Source organism: Carya illinoinensis, chromosome 2 (assembly GCF_018687715.1).
Source record: "Carya illinoinensis cultivar Pawnee chromosome 2, C.illinoinensisPawnee_v1, whole genome shotgun sequence".
Classification (NCBI taxonomy): Eukaryota; Viridiplantae; Streptophyta; class Magnoliopsida; order Fagales; family Juglandaceae; genus Carya; species Carya illinoinensis.
The window spans coordinates 94,454-110,520 of record NC_056753.1 but is presented as its reverse complement, the minus strand read 5'-3'; positions in this window follow the sequence as shown (position 1 = coordinate 110,520).

Genomic DNA, 16,067 nt, shown 5'->3' with positions numbered 1-16,067 from the left:
GAATAATGGTGAAACAAGGGGAGTTGCAATATCAAGGGGTACTCTTGTGAATCATTTGTTGTTTGCTGATGTTTGTATCAGTTTTGGGAGGGCAAATCTTGTTGAATGGGCAAAGATATAGATGTTACTAAGCAGATATGAGAATGCCTCAAGTCAGTTTTTGAATAAGCAAAAGACAACAATATACTTCAGCTCAAATACTCTAGAAAGTGTGAGAAGACACATTATTCAGGCAGCATGACTAAAAGAATGTGGCAATTATAAAAAATAATTGGGTCTACCATCCATGGTAGGTAGATCCAAGTATAGCACTTTTCAACATTTGAAAGAAAAGGTATGGGGTAAGATCAATAGCTGGAAAAATAAGTTCTTGTCCCAAGCAGGAAAAAAAGTGTTGGTCAAAGTAGTACTACAGTCTATCCCTACATTTCCAATGAGTCTATTTAAGTTGCCAAAGAAGCAATGCAAGGAACTTACTTCACCCATGTTAAGTTTCTGGTGGGGTCACAAATGAGAATAGAGTACACTAGAAGAGTTGGGAAAAAAATGGGGGGAAGGAAAGAAAGAGGTGGATTAGGTTTCAAAAATATTAAAGATTTCAATTTAGTTATGCTAGCAAAGCAATGCTGGAGAATGCTAAAGCAACCTCAATCCCTAGTTGCAAAGGTTATAAAGAACAAGTATTTCAAAAATGGTGGTCTGCCATCGGCAAAGTTGGGAAATGAACTTTCACTAATATGTAGGAGTCTACTTTCCTCTATAGAATTAGTGAAGGCATGTTTGATATGGAAGGTGGGAAAGGGTGATCAGATCAAAATTTGGCAAGACAAGTGGTTGCCTATGCCAACTTTATACAAGGTACAATCCCTTCTCAAAATCTTAGATAAAGAGGCAATAGTCAGCGAACTAATCAAGCATGGGTTTGGTAAATGGAAGGAAGATCTTATTCATGAGACTTTTACAAGAGATGAGGCTGAAATGATAATCAGCATTCCATTAAGTAAGGTGGATACTGAAGATATTGTCACCTGGATTCATACTATAAATGGGAGGTTTTCTGTCAAAAGTGCATACCATTTAGACTATACTAGAAGCATGCAAATGACAGGTGATGAGACAAGTTGATAAAGGTGAAGGATGGAAGAAAATGTGGGATCTAAATGTGGAAGGGAAAATTAAGTAGTTCTTATAAAAGGGTGGATAAGAAATTCTACCAACAAGATTGAATCTCTCCAACAAAAGGACCATTGAAAATAGCCCATGTCCAATCTATGAAAGGGAGGGTGAGATAGTTGTACATGCTTTGTGGAGCTATCGTGTAGCTTTAGATGTATGGCCTGAGATGGTAGTCTAGTGCATAAGTGGTCATGTGACGACCACCAATTTAGCTAATCCTTGTAGTTATTTTAGTCCATTATTTTGGGCCAAGCAAGGAGGAGTAATCAGTTAGAGACTAGAACAGAATATAAGGCATCTAAGGTCTTGAGGAAGGCCCACACCCATGAGTGATTCGGCCCTTATAGTGGAATTAGGATTTTGAAGCCCATTAAAATTAGGGCACACGACTATCCTAGGGGATGAACTCCTTCTTGCCATGTGTCATACATGCAAGAAGACATGCTTGTAAGGTGGAAGTATTATGACACTTGTTACTATGGGAGAGAGATTCTAGAAGGAAGATGAATAGTTTATGGAAATTGGAGCCTAGGGGAAGCCAAAAAGGCATGCATAGCAACTATAAACAGGGAGGATTCGGTTTGACCAAGTGTCATGCACGCAAATGGAAGGTGAAGAGTTTTGTCTTGGGAAAGGGCAAAATCTTGCTTGGGAAGAGGACCTATATGCCTATGAGAATTCTAGAAGAAAGTTGTGAAGGGCACACTTAAGGTGGATAGCTAAGGCAAAGGGGATTTGTGCATTTTGCCTCTCACAATAACCAATCACACAATGTCCAAGACATTGATAGAAGAAAGATTTTCTTGGGAAGGAAATGAGCTTTTCGGCCACCACACTCTTCACACGCCACATGGCACAAATACACACTTGTAGAGGATTGAGAAAGATCCTAGTTAGAAGACGAACCATTTTGCCACAAGATTCAAAGAACAAAGACACAAAATGAAGGGTAAAAGGGGAAGTGGAGTTTCAATTTTGAGAGGGAGGTGCCACTTGTCCAAAAAGTTTCATTGTGTTTCCAACTGGTTCTCCAATTTTATTACCTCCCAAGTGCAAGAGGTGTTATGTTGATGTGTAGTGGATTTCCCAAGGTTGATTTCACAAGGATTAAGGTAACCTAAGTTTAGAATTTTGCCAATAGATGGGAGGTGATGTTTCTCTTTAAGGACACCTCTTTAGCCACTGAGTTGACTAAGATTCTATCTTCCCCTTTGTTTTTAAATAACAAAGGTTCAATCAATAGAGAGATGGATTGAGCCTTTCTTTCTTCCTCTGATTCTAAAATTTAATTAGAGTTTGGCAAATCAACACAAATTGCTAAGGGAAAAAAAAAAAAAAACTTATACTAGAAAAGACCAACACAGATTCAATGCTAATTAACAGAGTGAATAGCTGAACAAATGTAAATAAACCTAAGTCTTGGGCAACCTTCTTGCAGTGAGCAGTCTACGAATTCCCCTATCTTAGAATTTGCTTCAAATGTCATACCAGTCTAGGTTAGAACATTCGGATGATAATCTCATATACGTCCAACCAAGAAATTGAAAAAAAAAATAGATTCAGTAAGTTTTCTATCAACCCAGCTTTAACTAATAAATTCAGAGTACTAAAATTTTCCACACTTCAAGTATCTAATGTGCTGTTAATCTACAATAGATAAAAAAGAGTGAAACAAATCCAATAACTTCATTGAATACGGGGATGAAGAAAGTCAAAGAACAATGCAATTAAACATAGTCAGAAAATCAAAACCCTTGAAGAATAAACACTGCTCGACGGTTTCCTTCCACTTAGGGTTCAGAAAAACTACTCCCCCTTCATCTCAGGATTCCTCAATAAAAATAAAACAGAACAAAAAAAAACTTCACTACTGTAAAACAAAAGGAATAACTAGAAACAGCAAAAACCCTAGAATTTCTTTTTGCATTCTGTCCAAACCACCTCTTCTCGTGCCTTCTCTCCCTTTTATCCTTTCCCTTTCCATCCTTTGCTCTGCATCTAACCAACTCATCTCCAATTCCATCCGGTTCCTTCTAGAGGATAGGATCTGTAAACACAGAGTGAGGGGTCAGATTTCGAGTGTTAGAGGAAGTCGAAATGCCCTAAGTGTTAGTGTGGAGGTGTAGTGGGTGCATTAAGAGTAAAAAGTCTGATTTGCCCCCTTATTCTTTTCCTTGACCATAGAGTGTCCCTTGTACAAAAAATAATGATTAAATGAGTATTTGTAGAGAAACTTAGATAAAAAAAAAAAAAAAAAAAAAAAAAAAAAAAAAAAAAAAAAATCTTTAATTTAAATATTCATTGTCCACATTATTTTCACTTAATCACACACCCCCCAACTTAGCTAGCCTCTAGCAACAAAAATGATCATGAGAGTAAAATATATCTTCACCACACAATGTAATCCAAAAATTTATGCCCTCAATCAGATTCAAAGGTCTTTAGAGTCCTAGGGTTTATGCAAAATAGATATTGATTCTCCACAGAAGTTTATACATCAGTCAGTCAAACTTCCAAACGGAAACTAAAAGAACTGCATCCCCCTGAGTGTGCATTGTGATAAAATTTTCAAAGTTATCCACTAAAATCCATTTATTTAAGGTTCATCAGCAGCAGCTAATAAAGAAAAATCTCTAATCTTACTCTAACTCAAAGCCATCACAATGGTGGTTTTCACACTATTACGCTTTAAAAGGCCCCATTTTTTTTTTGGTGGCCCCGATAATAGTCAGCCTTTTCCACTGCACTTTACTTTTCTTGATCCCTAACTTGTCCCTTTTCTCATACCCTTTCTTTTTTTTAGAAATGAATGTCTAGAGGGAATCAAACTTATGGATGTGCGCCTATCCACACTTCCAAAAGTTTGCCCTTACCACTAGATTATTTCTTCCTAAGCCATTAGGATATGGTTCCTTAGAGTTCTTTTACAGCTGTAGTGATGAACACCCACTTATGGTACAAAAGTATTGCTAGGACAATCAAGTATATGTGACCCAGTGTTTAGCAGATTTCCCAAAGTTCACTACTGACTGAGACAACCCACCAATGGATAAACTTCTATTTTGAATTAACATCTCCAACTTCAAATGCCACTGTAGCTCATATTTCCAAGAAATATTTCCTTAGGCATGAGGTTTTGAACATATCAGAAACAAAATTTGATGAGTGAAGAGGAAAACATTTTGCTTTCAAATCTCAAAAGAAAATGTCATGCAGTGACTCATAATTGTGTCCTAAAAGTTCTGCTCCCACCCCCCAACTAAAATTAAACATTGTCCTCAATGTATAACAACTTGCAAGTGCAGGATAAAGACAGAAGCAGAAAGAGTACCTAGTCGTGCTGTATGTAAAAGGGAAAAGAAAAAACAACTGATAAAGAGAGAAAATATGAAAAACAACAAGATTAAATTGACATAAAACAAAATGAAAAATACTACTAAGCAATTGGGTAGATGGGTCCTGCAACTCAGTTGTTGCAATCTCAGGTGAAAAATTGGTCAGGAATGGTTTAAGCCTCTGACCATTTACTTTGAAAATGTTTCCATTTTGAGGGTTCATAATCGCAACAGCAACATGTGGCCAAATTTCCTTAACTATATAAGGTCCACTCTATCGAGATCTAAGTTTACCAGGGAACAAATGAAGTCTAGAATTATAAAGCAAAACTTGCTGATTGGGTTCAAAAGATTTTCTGAGAGTGTTTCTATCATGCGAAATTTTCATGCGCTCCTTAGTAAGCCTAGAATTCTCATAAGCATCTCCTCTTAATTCCTCTAGTTCAGAAAGTTGTAACTTCCTCTCAGATCCAGCCTTATCTATATCAAAATTTAATTTTTTTCACAGCCAAGTATACTTTGTGTTATGGCTCAACAGGAAGGTGGCATGCTCTACCGTATACTAATCTATAGGGAGACATGCCAAGAATTGTCTTATAAGCAATTCTATAAGCCCACAAAATATCAATTAACCTTAATGACCAATCTTTCCTGCTAGGATTCACTGTTTTTGCAAGGATCTATTTGATTTCCCTATTGGCTAACTCAACCTGACCATTTGTTTGTGGATGATAAGGTGTAGATACCTTATGATGAATTCTATATTTTTTTAGAAGGGCCTCCATGGGTCTGTTACAAAAGTGTGACCCATTGTCACTGATAACAGCTTTTGGCATACCAAACCTTGACACAATGTTATCTTTAAGAAACATGAGAATTACCTGATGATCATTCTTTTTGCAAGCAACAGCCTCTATCCACTTAGAGACATAGTCTACTACAACTAGAATGTAGATATTTCCAAAAGATAGGGGGAATGGTCCCATGAAATCCAAACCCCAACAGTCAAAAATTTCTAAGACTAAAACTGGCTGCAAGGGCATCATATTCCTTCTAGTGATTCCTCCCAATTTTTGACAGTTTGTGCACCTTTTACAAAATTCAAATGCATCCCTAAACATATGTGGCCAGTACAACCCAGATTGAAGTATTTTGGCAACTATTTTTTTAGCAGAAAAATGTTCACCACAGGGTTCAGTGTGATAGGAAGTGAGGACTGAGTGTATGTCATAGTTTGGGACACATTTGTGAATTATTTGGTCAAAACAATACTTGAATAGGTAGGGATCATCATAAAAAAAGTACGTGACCTCTGACTTAAACCTCTTCAAGTCGTGGGTGGTCCACTGTGTTAGTGTCATTCCTGTCACCAAAAAATTGACAATATCAGCATACCAAGGAATAGACTCAATTGACAAAATATTTTCATGGAGGAAAGAGTTAAAAATAGGTAAAGATGATGCAGCCTCTGTGAAGGAGAGTCTGGATAAATGGTCAGCCACCACATTTTCTACTCATTTCTTATCTTTAATTGCAATGTCAAACTCTTGGAGGAGCAGCACTCATCTGATCAGTCTTGGTTTGGTATCTTTTTTGGTCAACAGATATTTCAAAACTTCATGGTCAGTGTAAATGACTACAGGTAACCCAAGAATGTAAGCTGTAAACTTGTCTAAGGCAAAGACTACTGCAAGCAACTCCTTCTCTGTGGTTGAATAATTTTTCTGGGCCCCACTCAAGTTCTTACTCGCATAATAAATGACATAGGGTAGGTTATTTCTACGCTGACCAAGAACAGCCCCTATAGCATTTTTACTAGCATCACACATTATTTCAAAGGGGAGGGTCCAGTCTAAAGGTTGTATGATTGGGGCTTTGGTGAAAAAATCCTTGAGTTGCTCAAATGCTGATTGCTAGTCTGTAGTCCACTCAAACTCAGTGTCATGCATTAGCAATTTACACAAGGGTTTAGAGATGGAACTAAACCCTTTTATAAATCTCCTATAAAACCCTACATGCCCCAAGAATGACCTAATGTCTCTCACTGTTTTAGGTACGGGCAGTTTGGAAATTGTGTCAATTTTTTATTTATCCACCTCAATACCCTTAGAGGACACTATATGCCCTAGTACTATACCCTGCTGAGTCATAAAATGGCATTTTTCCCAGTTGAACAGTAAGTTCTTCTCCTCACATCTAGCCAAAACAGCTTACAAGTTAGTTAAACAGCGCTCAAAAGTGCTTCCATAAACAGATAAATCATCCATAAATACCTCTAAGCTATTTTCAATTAAGTTACTGAAAATACTAAGCATGTATCGTTGGAAGGTAGTTGGGGCATTACACAGTCCAAAGGGCATCCTTCTAAATGCAAAAGTCCCAAAAGGGCAGGTAAAAGTAGTTTTCTCTTAGTCCTCAGGAGCTATTTCAATCTGATAATAACCTGAAAAACTATCCAAAAAACAATAGAATGCATGGTCTGCAATTTTTTCTGAAACTTGGTCCAAAAAGGGCAAAGGGAAGTGGTCTTTCCTAGTGGATGCATTAAGCTTCCTATAGTCAATGCACATCCTCTATCCCATGGTCACCCTTGTAGATATTAATTCTTTTTCTTCATTTTTTACCATAGTCAATCTTGATTTTTTAGGAACCACATGAATGGGGCTGACCCATCTATTGTCAGAAATGGGGTAAATAATACCCACATCCAACAACTTAAGTACTTCATTTTTTACTACTTCCTTCATTGTGGGGTTAAGTCTCCTTTACATTTCCCTAGATGGTTTGGCATCTTCTTCCAAATAAATCTTATGGGTACAAACTAAGGGGTTAATACCCTTAATATTAGCCAAAGTCCACCCGATAGCCTTCTTGTGTTTAGTTAGGACCTCTAGTAATTTTCTCTCTTGACTATCAGTTAAGTGAGAAGATATTATCATTGGAAAAGTTTGGTGAGGACCCATAAATGCATATTTCAGTTGGGCTGGTAAAGGCTTGAGGTCCAAGGATAAGGTCTACTCTCTAGAAGGTTTAAGTGATTCTGGCACTGGCTAAATCTGTTCAAACTTTAGCTTCCATTGTACTTCAGCTAGGTTTCTTGCAATTGATACATAAAATAATTCGTTAGTCCCATCATTAGACCCACTGATATCTTCTAAATCAATTAGTGAATCACAAAGTTGATAGGATAAAGGGCAAATTTTTGAGATAATGCTGTCCAACATATTCACTTCTTGGACTTCTTCCACTTCTTGGGGCTGCCTGCATAGATTAAAAATATTCAGTTTCAATGTCATATTTCCAAAACTTAGTTTAAGCACACCACTTCTGTAATTTATCAGAGCATTGGAAGGGGCCAGAAATGGCCTTCCCAAAATTAATGGTGCTTGAAACAAGGAGTTTGTTGAAAGTTTCATGTTAAGAACAACAAAGTCTACTGGTAATAAAGCTTATCAACATGAACTAGAACATCTTCTACTACCCCTCTAGGTATTTTTATCGACCTGTCAGCTGGCTATAGGGTAATGGAAGTAGACTTTAACTCCCCTAGGCCAAGTTTTTCATAAACATAGTAGGGTAATAGATTTACACTAGACCCCAAATCAAGTAAAGTATGGCGTATTTTTTAATTTCCAATCATACAAGCAATAGTGGGTGAACCTGGGTCCTTATACTTGGGAGGAGTGTTGCTTTGTATGATTGCACTAACTTGTTTAGTGAGAAAGGCTTTCTTTCTTACATTCAATTTTCTCTTAACAGTGCACAAGTCTTTCAGAAATTTTGCATAAGTGGAAATTTATTGAATAGCATCTAACAAAGGTATATTGATTCTCACTTGTTTAAAAACTTCAAAAATTTCAGCATGATACTTATCTTTGTGCACAGGTGTTAACCTTGTAGGAAAATGTGCAGGTGCTTGAAAGTTGTTCACCTTAGTTTCAACATGTTCAGGGATAGAATCCTTCCCAATGGTGGCTGAGTCAGGAGTGGAATTTACCAAGATTTTCCCACTTCTCAAAGTCGTTACAGCTTTTACTAGTTTAGTGTTGGAAGTCTCCACTGCCTTTGACACTTGATGAATCTACCCCTACAGGTTAGGTTGTAGTTGAGCAGGAAATTTTCCCTTCTCTTGAGTGTGCAAGGTTGTGGTCAACCTTGTTAAGGATCCTCTAATCTCATTGATGGCCTGTGAAGTCTGGTTGTTGATGGTGGCTTACCCTTACATGAACTATTGAAGATTTGCTACCATTTGATGGACAGTGTCCTCAAAATTCCTCCTCTACCCATAAGGTGATCCAATAGGATATTGAGGTGATCCTGATGCTGCTGACTATTGATTTATTGTGTATTGAGAAGGGCCTGGTGCATGATTGGAGGGTTGAGTTGATTGCTTATTCCTCCAACTCAAATTTTGGTGGTTTTTCCAACTAGGGTTGTATGTGTTAGAAAATTGACCTGAAAAAGGTTTAGAAATCATGTTAACAGCTCCATATTGGTCTAGTAACACTTCTTTAAAAGATGGGATAGTGAGGCAATCATTAGTAGGGTGTCCTATGTCCTCACATATGTTGCATTTTTTTGACACTCTTTGAACAGCATGATCCTCACTTACTTTGTTTGTGTATATGGTTTCTAATTTCTTAGTAAGCATAGACACTCTAGCATGCAAGTCATCATTTCTTAGTAAGCATAGACACTCTAGCATGCAAGCCTCACTTCCCTCAAGTTGTATTTCCCCCCTCCAATTATCTTTAAAGGTTCAGTTCTATCATATTCATCTGAAACATCCCATGACTAAGCGTTTTCAAATAAATAATCAAAATATTCAAAGGCCTCCTCTGGTTCTTTATTAAAGAACTCTCCATTATACATTGTCTTCACAAATTGTCTCATCTATAAAAAAAACTTATTATCCTTCAGTTTTCATACACATGATGAGGACAAGTATTGAGTAAATCCTTGAACTTCTCCTAACTCTAATAAAAGGTTTCAGTTTCTTTTTTGGGAAAAGTTCATAATCTGTCTCTTCAGTGCATTAGTTCTGTGCATAGGAATTTTTATTTTAAAAAATCCAGTTTGCATTTCTTGCCATGTTCCTATTGATCTAGGCCTCAAAGAATTCAGCCAAGTCTTAGCTTTGTCTTTTAATGAGAAGGGGAATAACTTGAGTCTAATCACTTCTTTAGTACAAGTCCGATCCATAAAAGTTGAACAGACTTCCTCAAATTCTTTGATGTGCAAGTAAGGATTTTCTGATTCCATTCCATGAAAATGAGGTATCAAGGAAATCATCTCGAGATTAAAATTAAATTTATTTGCATTCAGTGGTTGAATGATACATGAGGGTGAACTAGCCTAAACAGGTTGCATAATCCTTGAGGGTTCTGTTTTGGTTTACCACTCTTCTCCCATCATGTTTTTATTCAGCCATAGTGCTAAAATTATCGGAGGATGACTCAAATGAGAGTGACTCACAATTAGAATATGTTACTGATTCAATTCGGACTAGTCTAGAGGAAAAATCACGACTCCAAAACGGACATACAAATCCCAATAGTAACACCGAAAACCCCCAAACAGATTTTTTTTTTTTTTAACTTAGGATTAACATGAGGCAAACAAAACAAAGGAGGACAGAAAATGAATGAATACACAATAAAAAGCATTAGGCATTAGAGATCACCAAAGTGTGAAGAGGTTCACACTTAACCACTCCTTATCTCTGTCAGTTCTGTAAATTGCCATTAATCCTAGCAACAGCGCCAAAAACTTGGTTTTCCAATATTATTAACTCCCAAGTGCAAGAGGTGTTATGTTGATGTGCAGTGGATTTCCCAAAGTCGATTTCACAAGGATTAAGGCAACTTAAGTTTAGAATTTTGCCAATAGATGGGAGGTGATTTTTCTCTTTAAGGACACCTCTTTAGCCACTAAGTTGAATAAGGGGTAGTTCATTGACTGAGATTCTATCTTCCCCTTTGTTTTTAAATAACAAAGGTTCAATCACTAGATAGACCAATTGAACCTTTCTTTCTTCCTCTGATTCTAAAATTTAATTAGAGTTTTGCAAATCAACACAAATTGCTAAGAGAAAAGAAACGTATACTAGAAAAGACCAACACAGATTCAATGCTGATTAACAGAGTGAATAGCTGAATAAAATGTAAATAAACCTAAGTCTTGGGCAACCTTCTTGCATTGAGTAGTCTACGAATTCCCCTATCTCAGAATTTGCTTCAAATGTCATACCAGTCTAGGTTAGAACATTTGGATGATAATCTCATATACGTCCAACCAAGAAATTGAAAAAAAATAGATTCAGTAAGTTTTCTATCAACCCAGCTTTAACTAATAAATTCAGAGTAATGAAATTTTCCACACTTCAAGTATATAATGTGTTGTTAATCTACAATAGATAAAAAAGAGTGAAACAAATCCAATAACTTCATTGAATACGGGGATGAAGAAACTCAAAGAACAATGCAATTAAACGTAGTCTGAAAATCGAAACCCTTGAAGAATAAACACTGCTCGATGGTTTCCTTCGACTTAGGGTTCAGAAAAACTACTCCCCTTTCATCCCAGGATTCCTCTATAAAAATAAAACAGAACAAAAAAAAAAAACTTCACTACTATAAAACGAAAGGAATAACCAGAAATAGCAAAAACCCTAGAATTTCTTTTTGCATTCCATCCAGACCACCTCTTCTCATGCTTTCTCTGTCTTTTATCCTTTCTCTTTCCATCCTTTGCTCTGCATCTAACCAACTCCTCTCCAATTCCATCCGATTCTTTCTAGAGGGTAGGATCTGTAAACGTAGAGTGAGAGGTCAGATTTTGACTGTTAGAGGAAGCCAAAATGCCCTAAGTGTTGGTGTGGAGGTTTAGTGGGTGCATTAAGAGTAAAAAGTCTGATTTGCCCCTTTATTCTTTTCCTTGACCATAGAGTGTCCCTTGTACAAAAAATAATGATTAAATGAATATTTATAGAGAAACTTAGATAAAAAATATTTAATTTAAATACTCATTGTCCACATTATTTTCGCTTAATCACCAACACAATCCAATGATGGAGAAGGGGAAGAGGCAAAAGGTTTAGGTACCAAATGGCATCCATGCAAGGGAGCTTTAGCTTGTTCAAGAAGCATCTTATGCCTATAAAAGGAGAGGAGCCGAAAACCCTAAGATCTTTTAGTCACTCGATGGATTTCTCTTGAGAGTTTTGGCCACTTCATTTTCTCTCTACTTTCTATCACTTTCTCTCCATCCAAACACCACCCACGCCACTATCACTTCATTCAAACACCATTCTATGTGCAAGCAAAGCTAAAGAATACCATCTAAGGAGGGAGTCATGTAAGTTAAGAAACTAAAACCTTCTTTTTTCTTACACCACACACATGCCCAAAGGGAGTAAGTTTCAAACTTGACAAAGTTCCCAATGAACACATGCTCAAACACACACACCCATGACTATAGTTTTCGATTTTGGTGAAGTTTCTCACATGAGCTTACACACACAAGCCCTCGGCTAGACTAGGGTTTCTTTTAAAGGAATGTAGACTCAAACCCCATTTGCTTTAAGCTCATGAGCATGATATTTAAAGGAAGGAGGGCCACATCTTTAGTACTTGCATGAACTAGGGTTTTGTTTTATGAAAGATTCGGATTGAGGAAGGGAAGTCCGAATATTGAAAGACTCTTTCATGTTTTGGAAATATGTTTCATGAGTCAAGAGCACAACACTCACCCACACACACATGGGTTAGGGTTTTTGGATGACCAATCCTAATGATTGTTAAACTATATTTTTAGCTTGCTCACTTATCAATTTTGGATTTTTGTAAGTAAATTTCTAACTTACACTTGGATATCTTATGTATATGTCGTGTGAACTCGTTTGTTATTCGATTGTATTTGAGATGATGATATTCTTCCATGTGATATAATCGATTTCTTGTATATTTGCTCACCATATTGTTGAAATGGTTTATTGTTGTTAGTTTATATCATGGAAATGAGATGAGATGCCACATCTAGGGTTCGGATTTGCATGTTCTTAACATGTTCAAGGATATTTATTGCATGACCGAATCTTTTAAAAGATTAAGCCCATGAAGTACTTGCTTTTCCATATGTATGTTCACTTGTATGATTTTGGCTACACATGTATGTTTATTGATAATGTTCCATTAAACACATTAGAAGTTTATAAGTTCATGAAAAGTTGGGATAATGTGTATTTCAAGGTTGTTATGTCTCAGCCATGACCATGGATAAAGGGTTATTATTATGTGATTGAAGATCTAAAGGCATAAAACAAATTCTCATGCATACTAGGATATGCTTCTACCTTGCATAGTACATATGAAGTTATGAATGTTTGTTTCTTGTTTGTTGTTCGAATTCCTTAGAATGAATTATTAAGAACATGGTCGTATGTTCTAGTATTTTCAAGCCTTAACGCGGAATGTATATGCTTGTGCATGATTTCTTGATGTATGGCTATGTTGAGTTTAATATGTGTCTCAGGAAAGAACAATGTTTCATAGTCCATGTCTCATGCATTGGGTTTGTAAAACTATTTCTAAAAAGAAAAAGAGTCGTTTAAAGTTTTATCACAACCCCAAATGCTAGAATGGGGGAATGCCCTAGTGGAACTCCTCTATCCACTCAGGAGTGATTAAAATGGAGTGGTAACTTCTGGGTCGATAAAGTATAATTGATGGGTCTCAAATGGTTTCTAAAAGAAAAGGATACCAGAGTGGAGTTACATCTAAAACTAGTGGGTGCCCTACGGTAAAGGCGAAAAGGAAAATTGCCGTATTAAGTATGATTAAGAGTAAAACGTAGTTATCTTGGTCAAAGTGGGCAAATGGTTGATTCAGTAATTAAAGCGGAACACATGGTGTATAGGGGAGTCGTGAGATATCCAACTATACATTAAAATCAAAGAATAAGGCATTGAGCTCTAAGACATATTATGCTTTGATATATGAACAAGAACTCAAGCTCATATGTATGTTTCAAATGCTCAAGAATGAACAAAATGATGAAAGATCGTTTATGAAAAAGTTATAAAAGTTTCGATACACGTTGTGTTTTCAAAATTCAAGTGCATAAGTACAAGTTCATGTTCATGCATTCATTTTAGTTTGCTTTGATATGCTTATGATATCTATTGCAAATTATTTGTTTATTTACTAAGGTTTCTCGAAATCTCACTGTGGTCATTTCCACTACTATTCCCTCACCCGAAATGGTAGAAATTGTGACAGAAACCCAAAAAGAAAGTCATGGGGAAGTGCAAGAAACCAGCTCTACAGATCCCTAAGGAGACTCCAAAGAGACATGAGGTCTTTCTAGAGCCATCTATTTTGAAGAGGCTAGAAGCCGCTGACTAATTTAGTACAGAAGTATTACAGCTCTTCAAGGAGTTAAGAACGGTTCTGAACTAGGATAATGCCAAGTAGGATTGGCCTTGCTAGAAGACATTTTGATATGGCCTCTTGAAGATGGAATGTTTGTTTTGATGACAGTCCTATGTTTTAGGAGTTCTTTGGAAACAATTATGTATTTTGAAAGATTTTATGAAAACTGCTATTTTGGGATTTTGTACTTTGGTACCATGATATTTATCTCATTTTATTTTACCTAAGTAGAATTTTCGCTGTAATATATTACATATTACTAGATCAATAGGTGCATTGCATCTTAATTATCATGTACAAGGAATATGTAACCTTGTGTTACATGTCCTGATGTTTCAGTTACCGTCTAATCCAAAGCGGGGGTTGGGGGCATAACATGTTGTGCTATGAGCATGGTTTTATAGATCTATGGGGGAAGATAAATGAAAAGCTGAGTGTGGAAGATATTAAGATGGTGGCATACACAATGAGGAGAATCTGGTTGAGACGAAACTCCCTTATTTTTTAAGAAAGATTTGAGCATCTAAGGTTGGTTTTGTTAAATGCAAAGTAATGTCTGATGGACTATGCTACTGCACAACATTAATCATCAAGGAGGAGGGCAACAAAGAAGCTTAGAGAGAGAGGCCAATAGAGCTATGGAAGAAGCCAACTGGAAATGTTTACAAGGTAAATTGGGATACTGTAGTGGATAAAATGGCAAATACAGTTGGAATTGAAATGGTGATTAGAGATAACGAGGGTGACCTACTTTTTGCTTTGTGTTCAAACATAAAGTATATACCAAAACCTGTAGTTACAAATGGCTTTGAGAAGAGCTATATATGGATTTTTGCATTGACCTGGGAATGTCAGGAGTAATTCTACAGGGAGACTATTGTTAATGATACGAATAGCTTGGAAGACATAGAAATAGAGAATGGTAATGGTTGTTGATACTAGAAGTATGCCAAGGAAAGACCAAGTTGGAGTGTATGCTTTACATATAGGGAGGCAAATAATGTAGGACACAAGTTGGCAAAACTTGCTTTGTTATGCTTGGAAGAGAAATTCTGCATTGAGGATGGCCCCGTGGAGATTTTGAATTTAGTTCAAAAGGACAAATTTGGTAATGGCTTATTTATATTTGATGAATGAAATTCTATGGTTTTTTTTTTTTTTTTAAAACTAACTATATAAGTTATAGTTTTTTTTTTTTTTTGACACGTTGGGAGAGGGGGGTCGAACCAGACTTGGGTGTTAAGCCTTCAGTTCACAGGCATTTTGCATATAAGTTATAGTAATGTAAAATATCCCTCATGAGCAAGAGGTTAAAAGGCTCCCCAGAGACCCCAATCTGGGCAAGGAAGGCATCGAAAGGAGACCCTATAGGTGGGTTACTTCAAGTTGATCTCTGGTCCTTGAGAACAAGGCATCGCGATGAAGGTGACAAATTTGCTGGTAGAGACATCTTTTACTTCGGAGATTAGTCGAGAACCAGAGCTTTATCTAGGGTAGTGAAAATTCTCGGATACCTCATAATAAAAAATGTTATGTAAAATATATATGATGAATGTATTGAAAAAGACACACACAAACATATATATATATTTATAACACAAGTACAATATTGAAATCGGAGTCGGAGTCAGATAGCAAAATTGGGGTCGGAGTCGGTCCAACTCTACCTCTCCAACATTTAGGAGAAAAAAAACTCCGATTCCAACTCTAACAAGAGCGGAGCTGGAGCGGAATCGATGTCAAAATTTAATTTTCAAATTTTTGTTCTGCCATATCTAATACAACCATTTTTTATGTTTAATCCAATTTCAGGTTTATGTTTTAAGATTTGAGTACAAATCCAGTGAGGCAAAGCTCATTTAGAAATCAATTGAGGCTAACGTGTAGGCCTTCCTTTGGGTGGTTTAAAACGTCATACTGTTCACTGCATTTTATTCGAAATGTAACAGTATTTGAAGTATAAATTAAAGTTAAATAGAAGTATGTTACATATAATCGTAAAGTGAACAAGTATCGTAGTAGTCGTTTTAAAAAATAATATGGTCTATTATTAAAAAATTAATTTTTTATATGAGTTTTGTAGTTATTTTTTTTTTTAAATGATTATGCGGTATTTATATACTCA